Source organism: Coffea eugenioides, chromosome 11, assembly GCF_003713205.1.
Source record: "Coffea eugenioides isolate CCC68of chromosome 11, Ceug_1.0, whole genome shotgun sequence".
NCBI lineage: Eukaryota > Viridiplantae > Streptophyta > Magnoliopsida > Gentianales > Rubiaceae > Coffea > Coffea eugenioides.
In genome coordinates, this window is record NC_040045.1 from 30,160,064 (window position 1) to 30,168,311 (window position 8,248).

At 36.8% G+C, this 8,248-nt stretch overlaps 1 pseudogene; it reads right to left on the bottom strand.

Annotated features, from left to right (window-relative positions):
- Nucleotides 1-2,640: 2,640 nt before the first annotated feature.
- On the bottom strand, nt 2,641-5,070 carry LOC113752226 (annotated as a pseudogene).
- Nucleotides 5,071-8,248: the final 3,178 nt, after the last annotated feature.

The window sequence follows — 8,248 nt, forward strand, 5'->3', positions numbered from 1 at the left end:
AGTTTTACAAAGTACTAATTCTAGGTGTTTGTCCCAAAGAAGCATCTTCTTATGCCTTTACCAAAGGATATTTTGAAAGAAAAAATCTTGTCTTTAAGGATAATTTATGGGCTTATAAGGGGGCATCATCTAGTGAACATAGGTCTAAGGCTGCACATGATCCTTCATCTATTGCACTCACTCCCATTCATCCCAGGAAATCTGCCACTAAGGCATCTTCCTCCTCCAATGATGAAGTGATTGAGCTCCTTCGTGAACTCAAACAGCATGTTCTTCTTCTAGAACATGGTCTAATGCTCACCATGTCCTCTGAACATCAAACAGCCTTCCTAGACAAAAAAAACCTTCTTTTTCCCCCACCTGTGGTTGAGGAAGTTTCACATGGCAAAGAGCCACGCCCCACTGATCCAAATTCATCAATTCCAGACCCTGGTTCATCAACTCCTGTGACTCCTCATGGCCCTTCCACATCAGATAAAGGCAAGGCACCAGTTGAAGAGGCTGCTGAAGATGATGAAGAAACTGAAGAGGAGGACCTCTCCTAATATCAGCTCTCTCGAAGAACACCTGGATCCACATAGTTCACCATTTAGGACATTTGCATTTTGTTTGTCTATTTCATGTGTTTGTGGTGTTCAACAATGGATATGTAGATGAATTCAACATTTGGTTATGATTATGTTTATGTTTCTTTTGGTACTGTTTGATAGATGTTTAAGTATTTTGAATGATGATTGTATGGATGTAATGAATTTTTTTTTGGTTTGCATAGATGAATGTGTTTGTGGATGAGATGGATGTGATTGATTGCCCTTTTGTGATGACAAAAAGGGGGAGAGGACTGGATTGATTGATGATTGAATGTGTTTGTTGGAATGAGATGGTTGATTGATTTGCCCTTTTTTGTGATGAAAAAAAGGGGGAGAGGATGGATTGATTGATGATTTGATGATGTTGGATGATTGATTAGATTGATGATGTTGATTAAATTTGGATGGCTGATGGATGATTGGTAAATGTTGGATGTGGCTCTTATATTGTCATATTTTGGAATAATTGTTTAATTCGTTGGGCAGCCAAGTGAGGGGGAGTTTTTCAAAAATTTTTATGATTCACTAAGTAAGGGAGAGTTCTTGTCTATTGAGAAAGGAGGAGTTTTTATTGAAATCATCAAATCTCATTTCAAACCTTTGTTTTGTCATCATCAAAAAGGGGGAGAATGTTATTCTTGGTTTTGATGATCACAAAGGACTTTAAAATGTTTATCTAACTCTCTTCAAATATAAGTGTTTTTTTGCCTATCAAAGAATCAGGTACGAATATGTCAAGAAATGAAAATCAACCAAAAGAAGAAGCAAAAACAGGGCACTCATGTCGGACGTCCGAAGGAATCGGTCGGACGTCCGAAAGGATGAAGAACATCAAGAAGGAAATTCTGTCGGACGATCGTGAGGAAGCATCGGACGTCCGGATGGATCGGACGTACTCTTCGGACGCACAGTGATCGTGTCGGACGTCCTAAAAATTCCACAAAGTGTTGATGACTCTCTGCCAAGACTCTGTCGGACGCTCGTAAGGAAGCATCGGACGTCCTGAATGATCGGACGCATGCTTCGTGGACGCAACATCAAATCTCATCGACGTCCAAAAATCCACGGAAGATTTGATAACTCTCTGGACGACGTTCGGACACAGAAGCTCGACGATAAATCCCATCGGACGTCCGAACAACAACTTGACTGATTTTCGGATGATGGGATCGGACGATGACTAAGCCGTCGGACGTCCGACAGCCCCAACGGCTAGCTGACTCTTCATCTGCCTTCTATCCGTTGGAAGTATTAATGAAGCTTATTTTTGGTTCCCTTTGAATACAAACGATTCTGAATCAGATAAGGACTTTTGCACACTTTGTCTACAAGATCTCAAGAGATATTTTAGCTTGAAAATAGTCTCCAAAGCTAGATTTGTTCTCCAAGTGGTGTGAATTTCTTGTGAGCATTTCTTTTGTGATTGAAAGTTTCTTTAGTGTAGCTTTGTTGAGGGTTATCTGAGTGATTGTAAAACTTCTTAGCTTGACTAAGTGAGGCTTAGGGCAAGGAGGAAGTGCTCCCTCCATTGTAATCTGGTTGATCATCTTTCATCAAAGAGAAGTTGCTCAACCTAGTGATTGGTCTTCAAGTTTGAGGAAAGCTTGGTAGACAATCGGTTTGATATTCTATCTTATTCTTTTTGTTTAATAAAATTCTCATTGCTTATCTATACTTGTTTTTCGAATCAATATGAATCATATTGCTCTCTTCTTCTAATCTACTTGATTGATCATTACTAGAAAAGAAGGTAAATTTTTATTAAGCAAAAAAATTACATAAATTTGATTAAGATTTTAATCAACCTAATTCACCCCCCTCTTAGGTTGTCTTTAGGCCTTACATATTGCTCCTCCTCCACCCGTGGACGTAGGTCAATTTGACCGAACCACGTAAATCTTCTGTGTCTTTTATTTGCTTTGTTATGCCTTTACATGGTCGGTTTTACCGCCTAATTATTATATGGCTGGTGTCTACCGCCTAAACATTATATGGTCGGTTATACTGCCTAATTTGTGCTAACTTTAGTTTGTTTATTCCTGGGCCAGTCCTAACAATAAGCACCATAGAGACTAAGTAATGCCAGATTGGGCAAATGTCCGAGAGAGCCTGTTATATTCTCATCTTCTTTCAACCTACTGTTAAACAACATTAAGGTTCTCAAGGTTTGCAGTGATGTCACCCATTGCAATACTCTCTCTAAACGCCCCTTCAATCTTAGACATGTGAGGAATTCATGTTTTGGAAAGACAGAATGTTGGAGATCAAGGGTCTCATCTTCTTTAATACAGGAGATGGACAACTCTCGAAGGTTGGTCAGCCTCAAGAGGGAGGAGAGCAACACCTGTCCATCTTCTCTTCTCAGCTTTGTGATCCATAATTGCCGCAGCTGCATGAGCTTTCCAATCTCCCTTACTATTTTATCACTATCTGCTTCTATATTAGTCAGATTTTCCATGCAAATAAGCTTTCCAATTCCAAGTGGACATTTACAGCCCCAAATTGCATACTCATTTGAATAATCACCCCATCCGCCCAACCAAAGAGAACGGAGTTTTCTTAGATTTAGAATTTCTGCAGGCAACTCTGTTACATTGGTTTCCATCAGAGACAAAACTTCAAGGTTTTGAAGCTTCCCAATAGATTTTGGAATAATTCTAACTCCAGTTCCATTGAGACTAAGATACCTGAGATGAAATAGTTTGAAGACTTGCTTTGGGATACTGTCCAATTCAGCTCCATCCAAATCCAACACCTTTAGCAACTTGGGATCACCATGTAAAAACTTGGACAAAAATGTAGTTGTGAGAGGATCTTCATACTCAAATATTACCACAGACCGAAGACACTTTAAGCTACTAAATTCTTGTGGATTATCAGTGAAGTTGTGGATTGCTAGGTGTCGAACTTTTTTAGGCCATCTTGTGTAATATTTGGTGGCTACAGTCGTGAAGTCCTGCTCTTTAGATTTTGAAACAAGGATTTCACGCACAAAATCGTGGAGACCACATGTCTCCAATCCGCCATCGTCCAATGTGGATTTAACTTGGACTAAGCTTCTGTTGACGAGTTCTTTCATATAACTCATAGCAATATCGGTGGATTTTATTCCTCCTTTCTCTTCTACAAATCCTAGTGCAATCCATTTCAGAAGTATATCACCCACATCAATTGGATAATCTTCAGGGTAGATGCTTAGATATAATAGGCAGCTTTTAAGATAGTGAGGCAAATCATTGTAGCTAAGTAAGAGTACCCTTTTGATTCTATTGCCATCTGCCTCACCACCAAAACCATGAAGAATCATCTCCCATTCATCTGTCTTTTCCATGTCCTTCAGAGCCAAAACACCACCTATTGCAACAATTGCAAGTGGTAGTTTCTCACATTTTTTCAGTACTTTTTTAGCAACTTCTTCTAGATTTGGAGGACAGTCATTGCTCTGAAATGTTGTATTGCAAAACAGAGTCCAAGACTCTTTATCAGAAAGAGGTTTCATCTTATAGATGAAGTGAAGTGATCCTAAACAGGACGCAAAAGCTACATCAACTATTCGTGTTGTCAATACAATACGACTAGTGATATTGTAGTCAGGTAACACACATTTGATAGCTTCCCAGGCATCTATACTCCACACATCATCAAGGACAAGAATGTACCTTCTTTCTCGGAGAAAGTCTCTGACAAATTCACTCAGCGTAAGAACATCCATGGATTCCACTTGGGGAGGGATCGGCTGTCTGATTTCGTTGTACAACTGTTGGATCAGGTTCTTGATGATGTCACTGAACTAAAAAGTTTGAGAAACAGTTAACCAAGCATGGCTCTGAAATCATTTCTTCACTGCAGCGTCATCATAGACTTTTTTCACCAAGGTAGTCTTTCCGAGTCCCCCCATTCCCACAATCGAAACTACTTTCAATTGGGAATGGTCATCAAGGATTTTTGAGATGAGCTCTGCTTTTGGCTTATCAATCCCAACAAGTCGAGCTTCTTCAATGAAGAGTGATTGAGCACGAATGTCAAAATCTGCATTCACCTGACGAGAAGAGCTGAAGCTTCTTTGTTGAGTACCATATAGGGATTGGTACCTCTGATGCCTTGCTGAAATCTCTCCAACTCTGGTCTTGATGTCTTTTATTTTCTTAGAAATTTGATGGCGAGCTTTCAGATTCTTCATTGAGTTATAGGTCTTTCCAACCTTGCCACAGAATCCATCCATGTAACCACGAGCAAAACGGAAGGTAAAATCATCGAGAACATCCTCTGTATCATAAGCAACTTCTCGAACTTGCTTTAGCCATACTTGGAGTTCAGAATTGTCTTCCTTTGCTTCAGCTTCTCTGAGGAAAGCCTCCATGCTCTCGAGTTCATTTTTGATGGATCCAACATCTGATTTAAGCCCCCCCAAAAGTGTGATCTCTTGGGAAAGCAAGGTTGAGAGCTGGTTAATCAAAAGACCTGCAACACTCTCTGCCATGATGCTCAATCAAATTTCTCAAGAGTCGGTTTTCTTATCAAAAAATATGGTTTTTTTTCTTTCTTTCTTTTGTAGTATAGAGGATGCGGTTTATATGAGCTAGCAAATTCGAGAATTATAAGAATTTGAAAGAATAGCTATTTAAGAATGATATGAATTTGGGAACATATGTTTTTTTTCCCTTTGTGGTGTAGACGAGGAGTTCTATTTGGCAAATTGGTAGTACGTATCAAAAGTTATTGTAGTCAAAAAGTGAAATGTCAATCAACTCAAAAGAAAAAGTATATAGAGCATAACCTAAAAAAATAGGTAAAGAATAACTACTCTCTTGAGCTAAGAAAGGCACAGAGAAAATTTGGGATTTCTTTAGATAGTTTAAATTGGAAAGAAAGGTATTTGTGTTGTGGAATCTAACAATCTTCAAATAATGTTCAGTTCTCTTGTAATATTTTTTTTAATTTGCTCCAAAAAGAAACGGCTAGTTATGATTCTAAGTAAAACTAATAGATAGAGCAAAAAATATGTTGTCCCCAAAATCTAACTTACTTTGGTAGGGATAGGGATGATAATCAAGTAAAGGTAAAGTCTTTGATTTGTCTCTTATGCCTTTCCTTTATCTCTTCACTTACAAGCTTTGGGGAAAAAATATGTATTTTTTTGGGCTATAAAGGATGCGTTTTACATGATCTAATCAATCCAAAAATGATACTAATTTCAAAGAAGATCGTTCTTGAAATTGGCATTTGGCATTACTTGCAAAGTAACACAAATTCATTGTAATGAAACAAAGAAAGGTTTGCCTACATGCAACGAAAAGCATATTGAGCATAACCTAAGAAATGGGCCAAGCATATTAGAATTCACATATTCTCATGGGGTTAAATACCAAAAACACCCCTATGGTTTGACTAATGTTCATTTTACCTCCCTATGGTTTGAAAATCTACAATTTAACTCCCTGTCATTTCAACTAAAGTGAAAGTCTAACAGAAAACATCTACAATAACGGTATTTCTGTCAGACTTTCACTTTAGGTGAAACGACAGGGAGTTAAATTGTAGATTTCCAAATCATAGGGAGGTAAAGTATACATTTGGCAAACCACAGGGGGTTTTTGGTATTTTACCCCTTCTCAAATGCACGAAACATTCTTCCAAGGGTTTGACTTATAGAGGGGCAATTTTGACATTTTTCTTTCAGACGTTAGTTTAGATGTTTTCTGTCAGACTTTTACTTTAGTTGAAACGACGAGGAGTCAAATTGTAGGCTTCCAAACCATAGGGAGGTAAAGTGAACATTAGTCAAACCACAGAGGGGATTTTTGGTATTTAACCCTATTCTCATGCTAAGAAAGGCAACGATAAAATTTGATTAGTTAAGTTTGAAAGCAAGGTATTTTTCACAGTCAATCTAACAATAATATTCTTGAGAAATGTTCAACTTCCCTTCTATGTTGTTTTGATTGGCTTCCAAATGTGTAGCTAAGATTCTAAATAAAAACTAGCTGACAAGGAAAAGACGATACAATTTATAACCACATCATATTTCATTTCAAATGCCAATGCAAATTGGAAACTGAACTATTTGGAATGTATATGAGGAAAACTCACTATTGGCAGTTGCAGAAGAACTTGCATATGAGAACGTGCTTTTTTGCATAAAAGTCCCCTCTCTCTCTCTCTCTCTCTGATTTCATAAATGATCACATAATCATATAAATCTATATAGTTTTATATAAAATTGAAAATGAACAGAAAGTAACTCCAGTCATATCGAATGAGCTAAATGCACTCTAAGAGAGCGTTGTAATGAAGTTATAATATTTATTTAATCATTCTACTATTTCATGTCTGCCCACAAAATTCCCTATAATTTTACAAAAAAGTTGTTCCTCCCCTTCCCCCTCCCCCCCAAAAATTTATTCCATACTTGAATAAGTGCAATACAAGCATTTCAAATAACGATTCTATGAAGACTCCTTTACGTCAAATTTTTACTTTACATAAAATTATAGTGGGGATTATGTGAATATTATGAAAGGTTATACTTTAAAGGAATCATGTGGTGATAGACAAAACCACATGAAGTACATAGTTATTTACCTTTTATCCTAGTTATTGGTCTTGTTTGCAACTTGTTTTTGCAATGCAGCACTATAACTACCAGGTTATAATATGAGGCATTTTCTTATTCCGCTGAAAAGTTTTCATAAGTGAATTTTCTATCAAGAAACTAGCTTCAAACTTCTTTTTCTTCTGGCACGGAATTATGAGATCAAAAAGATGTTCAAAATCATAATTTGAAACTGAAGTCCCGCTCCCAACTCTAAAATGAGCAATGCTTGTAACTTCATACAATTTCTAACAGTGTTTAGCATTTGAGTTTTTAGGCACAGAATCTGCAAAATAATGATGACATTGACCAACATGTTGCTAAAGATTAAAAGAAAAAAAAATTGAATGAAGATGCTTTTGAAGAAACGGACAATGAGATTCTGGTCATGGGTTAGTTATGCCTGTCAATGGATTAAAACAATTTGATTTTGGCCGTCAATTATTGGAATTTTTCATCAATGGTTCTATATTTGCCTAAAACCACAAACTTTGTGGAGAACATTTTTTTTGGTCAAAATATTAAGGATCATTTTGGTGCGCAAGCTAAACATTAGGGACTAAAACTTCGTTTCGTCCTTATTTCACTATCTCCTCTTTGATTTTCTCAAAAGAATAAACCTTTTGAATTGATTTTTTAAACAATCAAAAACATCCTTCTTGAACTTATTTTTTCTTTCTTTGCATGTGGAGAAAGAACTTCATTTAAAAATGGAAAGAAGAGAAATGTTTGAATAACTTCTATTTGTGTTAGGCTTAAGTTCTTTTCATCAATTTTCTGAAGTACCAATCTCAATTAAAAAGAAGACACTTCTTCAATAAACCCTACTAAAACTTGCATACCTTGCCTCAAAAGTAATCAAACTAAATCTTCTTATCAAACTAATAGATAGAGAAAAGAATATGATGTCCCCAAAATCCAACTTACTTTGGTAAGGATGATAGTCAGATAAACGTAAAGTCCTTGATTTGCCTCTTATGCCTTCCGTTTATCTCTTCTCACTTTCAAGCATTGGGAAAAAATATGCCTTCTTTTTTGGTCTGTAAAGGATGCATTTTACATGATC